The 13597-nt window shown below is 42.5% G+C and overlaps 1 non-coding gene across 1 annotated transcript; it reads left to right on the top strand.

The window, feature by feature from the left end:
• The first annotated feature begins 1063 nt into the window (after window positions 1-1063).
• Trnas-cga lies at window positions 1064-1138 on the top strand. The gene has a single exon. It is a non-coding gene; the product is annotated as a tRNA-Ser (tRNA).
• The last annotated feature ends 12459 nt before the right edge of the window (window positions 1139-13597 follow it).

The raw sequence follows: 13597 nt of genomic DNA, 5'->3' as shown, positions 1-13597 counted from the left end.
TTTTGCACGTTGCTTCTGATAGAGCATAATCACCATATGCCTCGACAAGCATTCGATGCGACTCTGCAGCACTTTTTTTTCAAATGAAAACAAAAAATTAATACTTTCCTCAAATCATCATTGTTAACACAATGAAAACATATGATGTTGTTTGCTCCATGAGTTGATGTATACTAAATATCTTTGACGGATGTCATACCAACCAAACAAAAAAAAAATAAGGCTCGTTCGCAACAAATGTTCCCTATCGACACATTTGTATCTTAACGCTCATTTCATACCAGTACACCTGGTATGTGTATTTTACCGCGCGATGTCGTCAGAAGAAATGGTGGCACAATGGATACCGTCACAGTAGGTCAGCGTATTCCGTCTGAGTAATAAAAAATCTGGGTGAAGTATTCAATGATGAACTTGAGGTGGTTATAATGTGACGTCCGCCCAGATCAAATTACGAGAGCTATGACGAACAAAACGAGAAAAAAGATTTCACCTTCGCGACTTCTTAATTTTTGCGCCCCATGTTCGAAATAAGTTTATTACTTTTATTTTTGTTTTTCGTTTATTTCCCAATGTCTGTAGAAAATTACTGCACGAACGTTTTCCAGTGTAACCTGATATGACGTTGTCCTTATGGTGTCAATAGTCTGCCAGCAGCGCCAAATTTCAGGATTTACCTCTTACCTCAGACAACGCCGTGGCCGTCGGTATTCACTTAACGACCGAGGGCAGCAGCGTTTGGGTAGAGTTGTCAGTGCTATCAGACACGCAACACTGCCTGAAGTAACGGCAGAAATCAGTGTGGGACGTACTAGGAACGTATCCGTAAGGACAGTGCGACGAAATTTGGCGTTAATATGTTATGGCAGCAGTCAACTGATGCGAGTGCCTTTGCTAACAGTACGACATCGCCTGCATCGCATATCTTGGGCTCGCGACCATATCGGTTGGATCCCAGATGATTGGAAAACCGTGACCTGATCACGATGTCAGTCGATAAAGTTTGGAAAGTAGGAGACGAGGTACTGGCAGAAGTAAAGCTGTGAGTACGGGGCGTGAGTCGTGCTTGGGTAGCTCAGTTGGTAGAGCACTTGCCTGCGAAAGGCAAAGGTCCCGAGTTCGAGTCTCGGTCCGGCATACAGTTTTAATCTGCCAGGAAGTTTCATATCAGCGCACACTCCGCTGCAGAGTGAAAATCTCATTCTGGAAACATCCGCCAGGCTGTGGCTAAGCCATGCTTTCAGGAGTGCTAGTTCTGCAAGGTTCGCAGGAGAGCTTCTGTAAAACTTACTGGCAGATTAAAACTGTGGGCCCGACCGAGACTCGAACTCGGGACCTTTACCTTTCGCGGGCAAGTGCTCTACCATCTGAGCTACCGAAGCACGACTCATGCCCGGTACTCACAGCTTTACTTCTGCCAGTACCTCGTCTCCTACCTTCCAAACTTTACAGAAGCTCTCCTGCGAACCTTGCAGAACTAGCACTCCTGAAATAAAGGATATTGCGGAGACATGGCTTAGCCACAGCCTGGGGTATGTTTCCAGAATGAGATTTTCACTCTGCAGCGGAGTGTGCGCTGATATGAAACTTCCTGGCAGATTAAAACTGTGTGCCCAAACGAGACTCGAACTCGGGACCTTTGCCTTTCGCGGGCAAGTGCTCTAGTAGGAGACGAGGTACTGGCAGAAGTAAAGCTGTGAGTACCGGGCGTCAGTCGTGCTTCGGTAGCTCAGCTGGTAGAGGACTTGCCCGCGAAAGGCAAAGGTCCCGAGTTCGAGTCTCGGTCGGGCACACAGATTTAATCTACCAGGAAGTTTCATATCGGCGCACACTCCACTGCAGAGTGAAAATCTCATTCTGGAGCTTCTGTAAAGTTTGGAAAGTAGGAGACGAGGTACTGGCAGAAGTAAAGTTGTGAGGCCAGGGCGTGAGTCGTCCTTGGGTAGCTCAGTTGGAAGTGCACTTGCCCGCGAAAGGCAAAGGTCCCGAGCTCGAGTCTCGTCCGGCATACAGTTTTAATCTGCCAGGAAGTTTCAGGCAATAAAAACTTTGATGTTTGCCGATGACATTGTAATTCAGTCAGAGACAGCAAAGGACTTGGAAGAGCAGTTGAACGGAATGCACAGTGTCTTGAAATGAACATATAAGATGAACATCAATAAAAGCAAAACGAGGATAATCGAATGTAGTCGAATTAAGTAGGGTGATGCTGGGGGAATTAGATTAGGAAATGAGACACTTAAAGTAGTAAAGGATTTTTGCTATTTCGGGAGAAAAATAACTGATGGTGGTCGAAGTAGAGAATAAATAAAATGTAGGTGGGCAATGGCAAGGAAAGCATTTCTGAAGGAGAGAAATTTGTTAACATAGAGTATAGATCTAAATGTAAGGAAGTCGTTTCTGAAAGTATTTGTATGGAGTGTAGCCTTGTATGGAAGTGAAACATGGACGATAAATTGTTTGAACAAGAAGAGAATAGAAGCTTTCGAAATGTGGTGCTACAGAAGAATGCTGGAGATTAGATGGGTAGATAACATAACTAATGAGGAGGTATTGAACAGAATTGGGGAAAAGAGGAGTTTGTGGCACAACTTGACTAGAAGAAGGGATCGGTTGGTAGGACATGTTCTGAGGCATCAAGGGATCACCAATTTCGTATTGGAGGGCAGCGCAGAGGGTAAAAATCGTAGAGGGAGACCAAGAGATGAATACACTAAACAGATTCAGAAGGATGTAGGTAGCAGTAGGTACTGGGAAATGAAGAAGCTTGCACAGGATAGAATAGCATGGACAGCAGCATCAAACCAGTTTCTGGATTGAAGACCACAACAACAACTACAACATGAGCTGATGGCAGGGTTCGAGAGTGGTGCAGAATCTAATAAGCCACGGAACCAAGTAGTCAACAAGGCACTGTGCTAGATGGTGGTGGTTCCATAATGGTCAGGGTAATGGTTACATGGAATCGACTGGGTCCTCGTTGTGTTCAATTACTTGCAGACCACTTTCAGCCATTCTTGGACTTCATGTTCCCAAACAACGATGGCATTTTTATGGTTGATTATGGGCCATGTCAGTGGGCCAAAGGTGTTAGCGATTGGCACGAAGAACATCGTGGACAATTCGAGCGAATGACTTGGCGACGCAGATCACCCGATATGAGTCGCATCGAACATTTATGGGCATAATCGAGAGGTCAGTTCGTGCAACGAAGTTCTGCGCCGGCAACACGTTTGCAATTGTGGACGGATGTTGAGCAGGATGGCTCAGTATTTCTGCAGGGGACTTCCAACGACTTGTTGAGTCCTCGTCACGTCGAGTTGCTGCGTTACGTCGAACAAAAGGAGGTCCGACACGATATTAGGAGGTATGCCATAACTTTTGTCACCTCAGTAAGATGCGGTAGGTCATTCCACAGTCGGGTTCCTGGTATTGAGAAGGACTTCTAAGAAGTGGCTGAGTGATAGAGTGGGACAGAAAAGATTTTGCTTTGTCTGTGGGTGTCTATGCCATGTTGTTCAGATAAGAGCGTTGAGGTCGAAAACAGATGTGAGAGACATAAAAAAACGCTTAGTGTACAGTATCGGCTGACGAGGACATGTAGTCAGTGGACAGAGCGATACACTCTCTTCTTTCGATTGGTGTTGTGAAAACGTACCAACATGTACATTATGGACGCTTTATATTGTGATCAAGAAATGGGAAGGTTGAAGCGACATCGTTCTGGATTATGCTGTGATGATTGCTTGCTTGTGTTGGTTTCGCTAGTGTTGCTCAGTGGAACATCGGATTTATTTACACTAAATACAATATGCCAGCGGCCTTGTCGCAGTGGTAACACCGGTTCCCGTCAGATAGCAGCAGTTAAGCGCTGTCGGGGTGACCATCCGTACTGCCGAGCGCTATTATAAAGCGGGGTGCACTAAGCCCTTGTGAGGCAATTCTGAGGAGCTACTTGATTGAGAAGTAGTGAGAAGTAGCGACTCCGGTCTCGGAAACTGACATACGGCTGGGAGAGCGGTGTGCTAACCACATGCCCCTCCGTAACCGCATCTAGTAACGCCTGTGGGCTGAGGACGATGCGGCAGCCGGTCGGTACCTTTGAGCCTTCATGGCCTGTTTGGGAGGAGTTTAGTTTAGATGTTTTAGTTGTCTTCAACACGGGATGTATCAGTTCTTTGTTCAGGTTTATAGTTTTCTTAGAGAGCAGTCAGTCCTTCAGACCTATACGCTCCATGTCTCATTGCTTTCCCACTCATTAAATAATATATCACAGGCGTTTATATGCATATATGGTGACTTTTCATCTCTTTTGCACATGTATCGTCATGTAAAGTCACATACTACGTGGAAGAGCACTTTATGGTGAAAGATAAGATTTTTTATTCATTTTCTAAACAATATATGTTAATGACTATAGTAATTGCGAACTTATTTTTCACTCCAGTGATTTTTATTCCACTCTTTACGTTCGTTCACCTCAGAAGTACATTCTTGAACACACTGCGTTACGCTTTCACGGTATTTCAAGGACAGAGAGAGAATGAGTTGTGTTCTACAGTGATGGCACTTCCTTGTTTATCATTTCTTTCACAGGCAACCAGGTAAGTTCATGTTCCAGCAGCACTTCAAGGCACGTAGCTGCAGCGGCAGAAACTTTGATGTCTTGCTATTACAGAAGCTCACATCTTTTCAAATTATTATGCATTGTAACATGTAGAGTACAAACACATCAAATTGCACGAATTACATCTGTAAGATGTATTTCGTAGAGACAGAGAGCCCACCCAAAACTTTCGAGAACCTCTGCGAAGAATGCCTACCAAATTTGAAGAACGGAAGTTCTTGCAAAACAGCCTTAATCCGTACGTGTAATACAAAGTCCAGTCTGAGTATCTGTGAGGAAATTAGATGATTTGAGTTAAACGCATCTCGAGCCTTGATTTCTGTTGATCCTTTACACATTTAAAATGGAAAATTCATTACACAGTCAAAAAGAAGATTTAAGATAGGGCTGCATTCAGTTCCTAATAAGCTACACGCATTTCGGATGTCGATTTTGTGTTAGAGTCAGAATAAAGGCAAATACCCAATCTCCATAGACAACGGCATTTTTACGTGTGTTACCAGAGATTCCGCGACAGCAGTGGTACTCTACAACTAAATGTTCCCGAAAACAGTCTGTTATATGTAGTCTTAATTGCGGTTATTATAACCAACATTTGTTTCAAACACATGTGATGGTACGTCAAATTATGCTTCGATTTGGTCAACAGGAATCAGTAAATTCTTCAAATTCAATCGTAAGCTTATCTTGTGAACTACCAACAAGTCCAAAGACGTAAAAGGTTACAGAGAAACTTGGAAAGCTTCCTGTTCGAATGAAGTTCGATTCTCTTGCACCGATATTTTTGAAAATCGAGTTTATCCTTGTGATTTTTCTCCAGTTCATACTATGTTCAGCTTCGATTAGTCGAGGCCGCCTCTTTCAGCAAACTTTTTTTTTTTTTGTCTCCGAAATATGGTGGAGATTTGGAGTGCTGGTTTTGCCTTTAGCCAATAGGAAACATTATCGGAGTCGAGACACAAGCGATATATTTCGATGTTCTGCAGTTAGAGTGCTGTAATTTTGGAGATAGTGGATGGGATTTTTATAAATTTTCGTGGCGGCTAATAGACGACGTCTAAATTAACTTCAGCGTTGCGTTCTTTTTATTCTCTCACTTATCTTACCATAATTCCACGTAAGGAACTTGCGTTGACTTAAAACGTAAAATGTTATCACTGCAAGTGGTGACACAAAGGCTCATAGACTGCCCGTTTTTCATGGGAAAGAAGTGTGTTGTAGATTTCACTAATATCTTTTCAATCCTTTGTGTGTTCTACATTGAAACTTATCATCCTCTCCTGCGTTATAAGTGGATTATTACCTGGATGGAACTCGTATATTGAGACAGTGTAATTTCGTTACCTTTTTTGAGTCTTACTTCATATTATTTTCACTGAGAACCCGCGTGGTCTGCACTGTCTTGAGATCAATACAAAAATTGTTCATATATTTCTGCGAAATATTTTGCTCAACTTAAGTCATTTCTTTTCTCTTGTTGTTGTTGCTGTTGCCGTTATTGTTGCTGATGCTGTCTTCCGTCGGAAGATGCTTGATGCAGCTTCCCAGTCTATTCTATAGTGGGCAAGCCTCGTCATCTCCGAATAACTGCTGCAACCTACATCCTCCTGAATCTGCTTACTTTATTCATCTCTTCAAGTTTTAGACCCCACACTTCCCTCTAGCATTAAACTGCTGATCCCTTAATGTTTTAGAATGTATTCTATCAGCCGATCCCTTATTTCAGTCAGGTTTCCCCACATATTTTCCTTCTCCCTTATCCTATTCAGCACCTTCTCACTAGATACATAATCTATCCATCCAATCCTCAGCGTTCATCTGTAGCACCAAATATCAGAAGCCTCTATTCTCTTCGTGTCTAAACTGCGTATGTCCAAGTTTCACCTCCATACAAGGCTACACTTCTGATAAATAGGTTCCGAAAAGGCTTTCTAACACTTCATATTCATGTAAGTTGGCCCGGGTCGGTTTCCGCTATGGCTCACGAGCGGCTTCGTCTGTACACGATGTCATTATTTACTCGCCGCAGCCGAGATAGCTGTTTTTCTCAGTACCATTGGGAATTCAGCACCGGTCCAGACTAGTATGTCGCTCAGTGATGTCCCGTAATTATATGATTATTGATGAATCTTACAACATCCATTGCACTTGATATTTCCAAGATATGTGCCTTACAGAACGTTCCGAGACCGTATTGGTTTAATGGCTTAATGTAATGCAGTCAAATTGCCCTGAAGATATGGTTCATTACCGCGAAACAGCTTGTACCTTGATGTCACAATAAATGAGGAGGTACAAGCGGACTCTATATTTTTTAGAAGATTTTATCACAGTCTCTTTTAAGTTTTTTTAACTAATGTATATTCCGTGTTAACAAACTTCTCTTCTTCAGAAACGCTCTCCCTGTCCCCATTCTACATTTTATATCCTCTCTACTTGGACATCATCAATTATTTTTCTCTCAAACAGCAAAACCCAGTTAATACCTTTAGTGCCACGCTTCCTAATCTAGTTCCTCACCATCGGCTGATTTGCTTCCACTATATTCCATTACCTTTTCTTTGCTTTTGTTGATTCTTGTCTTACATCCTCCTTTCAAGACACTGTCCATTTTATTCAAGTACTGTGCCAAATTCTTTGCTGCCTCTGACAGAATTGCACTATCGTAGGCAAACCCAAAGTATTAATTTCTTATTCCTGAACTTTAATATCTTCTCCAAATTTTTCTTTGCTTTTCTGTACTGCTTGCTTAGTGTATTTGTTAAATAATATCGTGGATAGACTATAACGGTATCCCACTACCTTCTCAACCACTGCGTCCCTTTTCTGTTATCACAGTGAAACTAGTGCTGGGTTGGTGCTTCATAATCTTGTCCAGACGTGTTGCTACAGCATTCGTCATATCAGTGAACAATCATGTTGTGAATAGTTAAATGATTCAGCCCTAGACTACTACGGCAGTCCATTATAATACTCCGTTCTGTGCATGGGTACGATTACAGGTGGAGAAATATGGGTTACTGGAAGCTGTCCTGCAATAATCATGATTTTTCAATGACTACATATTGTTTTTTCGTAGACGGTGAAATGTTTCATGGAACACATGCTATGAGAAGCTCCTTATTTTCAATCATATACCGACATTCTGTTATGATTTCGGTGAGTTAAATAAGGGGTTGGGTAGTTATTCTTTTCAACCTGAAATTCAGTGATTACAGATACGAAGAAAGCCTCATTGCTTGACTTCGACTGTAAGCTGAGAACATGCACATAATACAACTTTTAGAGAGAGCCTTGATGAGTGATTACCTCCTATTTGACGTTCGGATACACAGCTATGGATATTCATTTCCGTAGCTCCTATAGCAAGTAAAGCTGTGTGTTCTGTGATTGTTATTATTATTTTTTTTTTCATTCGTTGTCAGAACGTTGTTGTAAGTGTGTAAAGGAGCACGCATATGCAAATACCATAACATAACTTAACAGTTAAGTGCAGTACTACACTACTCATGACGTAATGAAAGAACGTGCTGTGACTGAGACATACAACAAAATAGCATACGATGAAATACGAATCTGAACAACAACACGCATATTTGTTTATGAGGGTTTAGTAATGAAAGTTGTAAACAATTTGAGTGTTGCTCTAGACTTTGTATTCAACGTGAAACAAACGCAAATACATTTCACGGCCTGCTCCAGAGGAAAACTATTTTTGACGGAAGCCTGTCTGACATATTATGCTTTTCAAACGCTTCAAACTAAAAGCTGTATACAAAGTAAACGTTGTAGTATTCGGTCATCCACATCGAATAGTTATAAGTAAAGTTGCACATTGTAATATTTCTGGCTTGTTCAGCCATCATATTAGGCTCCAGGAAGCTATTCCCAGGGCAGTGGAGATGCAAGAAGCATAGAGATGACGCAATCTGGGATGAGGTACCGGTGACAGATGTTAGATTCGGTACCATTCCCGTGAGGAAGACCGCCAGCATGGTGCTGCCTGCTCCGTGATTGTCTGCTGTGTTCGGCGGTAGGGCGCCAAAACGTTAGACTTTAGTTGATATTATTAATTAAACCTGTCATCCAAATTACTTCATTTTTTTAAATAAACGTCTCCCAACAGCCAGCTATCAATCAGTCATTTCAAAATTATTAAAATCAAAGTATTACTAAAATAAAAGACTGACGATATTACTGCCGATGCACTTCGGTGGCGTTCGGATCACGCCTAGCTGGCTGACTTGGAGCGCGAAGTGTCTCGGGCAGTCTGGCTCTCCAGTTCTGACCGTTCCAGTAGACAGACATGTTGTTTGTTACAGCAGTATTTGTTTCATGCAATTTTATTTACTACAGTTATGACGGTTCCAGTAGACAGACATGTTGTCTGTGGCACGATGTATTTCATGTTATTTTAGCCAGATACAATGACTGTGGAAAGATATGTTCAATACGTTGTGATCAAGAATAGTTTCTCGTGTCTATATCAATAAAACGCGAGTGCCATCCCAAATGAGTTATAGTTTATTCGTAGCAGCAGTTCCTTGCGAAGTTAATTTCAGCCTCAAGAAAAAGAATCCACGACCTGCCTGCTGTTTTCTGCGCTGGGGACATCATCATCATCATCATCATCAAGACAGCAGGTTAGTGAAGTGTACAAGAACTTATGTATTCCACACAGGGCAGTAGAAACAACTAGGCACCTCACGTGTACTGCATGCACAGTACAAACGTGCTCAGTGACACGTCGTCTGCAGTAATGCAGAGGAGGTAAAGAAGGATGAAAGTATTAACACTATCTCACTTTTATTCCTTTTTTCTTGCCGTAACATCCACCGAAGTAACAGTGCCGAACAAATAATGTCTTCCATGTCACTTTATGCCGTTGTCCGCTTCAAAACGAACCAACACAACCCTTTTTCTTAGCAGCAAGTTGAAGTTAACAGAGTTTTCAGCACCACATAGCTGCACGAGATGGGAATTTTTCTATAAACTTTACGAAGGCTTTGGTTTACATGCCTTGTTTTTGCTTCTTAAGCGTTTTCACTCTACATCTTCTAAGGTACCACACCAAATATTTTTACGAATAAGTGAAAAATAAAATAAAAATGTAGGAAGTACATGCTAATATGGTCACTGCCTCCACAACAGCATCCAGTTTGGTTGTTCTGTATTCCAGACGTACTATCTAGGCATCTTGATGCCCTAGTATCTGAAATAGTACACTGCGATGGTAGCAGTCGGTTTTCAATTGGATTTTTGTATTAGGTCAAATATAACAGAACAGAAACAAATTGAAACACTGTAAGTTAATTAATTCAAAATCGTCACAAGGGCATAGAATGTGGGGTGATAGCTTCGCATAAAAAATTATTGAGATGTTAGTATCATCTGTAGTATTATCCGTGACATATGGAAGACTATGTTCTTGAGGCAAACACATTGGCCACTTTTCCCGACGATTAGCGTGGCCTCTGTTCCCAGTCCCATATCATTTCGGCTTTAGAGCCTCACAGACGAAGCTATCAAACGTCGAGAAACAACAAAGAACTACATTTCTAGGCCAAAAGATGATGTTTAAACATCGATATGTTTAAAAAGGTATTACTATACGAATGAAACAGATAAAATGAGAAACATAAAAACCTCACCTTACACCAGACGATCTAAAATCAGAAAAGTTTTTACTAAAGAAAAACGGAGTAAGCTTTCTCTGTCAAACTCACTGACAACAAAATGTTCAAAGGTGTTTGAATTCCTGTGAGACCAAACTGCTGAAGTCATCGTTCCCTAGACTTACACACTACTTGAACTAACTTACGCTGAAGACAACACACACACCCATCCCCGATGGAAGTCTCGAACCTCCGGCGGGAGTGGCCTCCCGATTCGTGACGTGGCGCCTCTAACCGCGCGGCTACTCCGCGCGGCCCATTGATAACAATAATAGTGTCTATTAGAAATAGCTTTACCGCTTCGAGGGAGACAGCAGCAGTGTTCAGAGCGAAGAAAAGGTAGCGGCTACTTTTCGCACCCTGGCTGTCTTACCTCACCTTCCCTCACATACACTATGTGATCAAAAGTATCCGGACACCTGGCTGAAAATGACTTAGAATTTCGTGGCGCCCTCCATCGGTAATGCTGGAATTCAGTATGGTGTTGGCCCACCATTAGCCTTGATGACAGCTTCCTCTCTCGCAGGCATACGTTCAATCAGGTGCTGGAAGGTTTCTTGGGGAATGGATGACCATTGCTCACGAAGTGCTGTACTGAGCAGAGGTATCGATGTCGGTCGGAGAGGGCTGGCACGAAGTCGGCGTTCCAAAACATGAATCTGGTCAGGACTCTGTGCAGGCCAGCCGTTTAGAGGAATGTTATTGTCGTGTAACCACTCCGCCACAGGCCGTGCATTATGAACAGGGCTCGGTCGTATTAAAAGATGCAATCGCCATTCCCGATTTGCTCTTCAACAGTGGGATGCAAGAAGGTGCTTAAAACATATATGTAGGCCTGAGCTGTTACAGTGCCACGCAAAACAACAAGGGTTGCAAGCCCCCTCCATGAAAACCACGACCACCCGATAACACTACCTCCTCCGAATTTTACTGTTGGTACTAGACACGCTGGCAGATGACGTTCACCGGGCATTCTCCATGCCCAAACCCTGTTATCGGAACGCCACATTGTGTACCGTGATTCGTCACTCCACACAACGTTTTTTCACTGTTCAATCGTCCAGTGTTTCCACTTCACTATCACATCGGAAACAGTGGACCTATGGATGTTTAGGAGTGTGGAAATCTTGCATACAGAAGTATGACACTGGTGAAACCCAATCACCTGACCACGTTCAAAGTCCGTGAGTTCCACGGAGAGTCCCATTCTGCTCTATGCTCTCTGATATGAAGTACACGGCAGTACGTGGCAGCACACTGCACCTATAATGAAATAAACGTATGTTTTTAGGAGTGTCCGTATACGTTTGATCACACAATGTATATATGCCTATACCACTTCTGATACTACTTCTAAATTTAGATCTCATTATCCTTCCGTTCTGGGCTGGCCTTGGTGAAACGTACTGCCCGTAGTACACTGTTTCTTTGGAATGTTCTGTTTTCTAAACTAATCCCAGTGGTCACGTACGACACTGTTGCATTCTAGTCACGCGTTCCAGGTAGACTCCCAGATTCTTACTTTCATGTTATGCCTATAAGCGATAATTACACACTGAAGTGCCAAAGAAACTGGTGTAGGTAGGCGTATTCAAATACGGAGATACTTTAACAGGCAGAATATTGTGCTGCGGTCTGCAACTCTTATACAAGACAACAAGTGTATGATCGGTTACTGCTGCTGCAATGGCAGATAATCAAGATTTAAGTCCGTTTCAACGTGGTGTTACAGTCAGCGCACGAGTGATGGGACACAGCATCTCCGAGGTAGCAATGAAGTGGGGATTTTCCCGTACGACCATTTCATAAGTGTACCGATAATATGAGGAATCGTGTAAAACTTCAAATATCCGACATTGCTTGGGCCGGAAAAAGATCCTGCATGAATGGGACCAACGATGACTGAAGAGAATCATTCAATGTGACAAAACTGCAACCCTTCCCCAAATTACTCAAGATTTCAATGCTGAGCCATCAACAAGTGTCAGCGTGCGAACCATTCAACGAAATATCATCGATATAGGCTTTCGCTGCCGAAGGCCCACGCGTGTATCTTTGATGACTGCACAACACAAAGCTTTACGCATCGCCTTCGCCCGTCAGCACCGAGAGGTTTGGGCAATTCCAGCGGGACAACGCGACACCCGATAGGTCCAAAATAACTACAGAGTGGCTCCAAGAACACTCTTCTGAGCTTAAAGACTTCTGCCACTCACCAAACTCCCCTTACATGAACATAATTGAGCATATCTGGGATGCCTGGCAACGTGCTATTCAGGAGGGATCTCCACCGCCTCGTACTCTTACGGGTTTATGGCCAGCCCTGCAGGATTCTTGGTGTCAGTTCCCTCCTGCATTACTTCAGACGTCAGTCGAGTCCATCCCACGTCGCGTTGCGGAACTTCTTCGTGCTGGCGGGATCCCTTCAGGTTATTAGTCCGGTGTACCAGTTTCTTTGCTTTTCAGTGTACATGGTAAGTATACAGAGCTTATTGCATACCAATTAAGTCTGCCTGCAATAACAGTAATAGCATATCATTTCCATTTATAAACTATAATATCAAATATAAAAGGAGAGTGGAAACAAATGTCAAACTCGTGTGTTCAATATTGGCGTATTAGACACCTATAACCGTGTTTAAAGAGGTATGAAAATGTAGCTGATGCAACCGAGAAGTTCCTGGCGTTTCAGCTCTTTGTCTTCCCTCCTGCTGCCGATCTTACTAGTTGTGTGTCAGACATGTGGTTAGTAATTTTATTTATTGATACCCTGGAACCAAGATTTTTTAGTTAACAGCCAAGATCCACTCTGTAACGGTGTAGTGTTTGTGCAGAATGCGACGATGACACCATATCCCTCAATGGCATAACAATTTTTGTGTAATCTCTTTAAATGATTGTGTAAATGAGAAATTCCTTCAAATGTGGCGTCGTTACGTCCACGTAAGTCACCTACTGGTTGTTTCTGGTCTTTTTCTCTTCCAAACCACTGTCATAAATCGGATCTCTGGTTTGACATATATAAGCAAATATTAATTATTTGATTTAAAATGTGGTAATATGCTTCCACAACGCAGCTATGCAAGAACAATTCGCGGTACGCTATAAAGTTCTACATACTTACTTCTCTGTATGCGACACAAAATATAAATATACCACAAGATACACAGTATCAATACTTGTCCAGTCTCTCTCGGCGGTTACACGTTTCCTCGCATCCATCTCTGACAAAATACTGGAGGTAACCATATCAGATGGAAGCTCCGATTTAGTCGCAGGCTAAAAGGAACGTCTA

Source organism: Schistocerca piceifrons, chromosome 10 (assembly GCF_021461385.2).
Source record: "Schistocerca piceifrons isolate TAMUIC-IGC-003096 chromosome 10, iqSchPice1.1, whole genome shotgun sequence".
In the NCBI taxonomy this organism is placed as follows: Eukaryota; Metazoa; Arthropoda; class Insecta; order Orthoptera; family Acrididae; genus Schistocerca; species Schistocerca piceifrons.
Note: the sequence above shows the minus strand (reverse complement) of the source record. Positions and strands in the feature narration are given on the sequence as shown.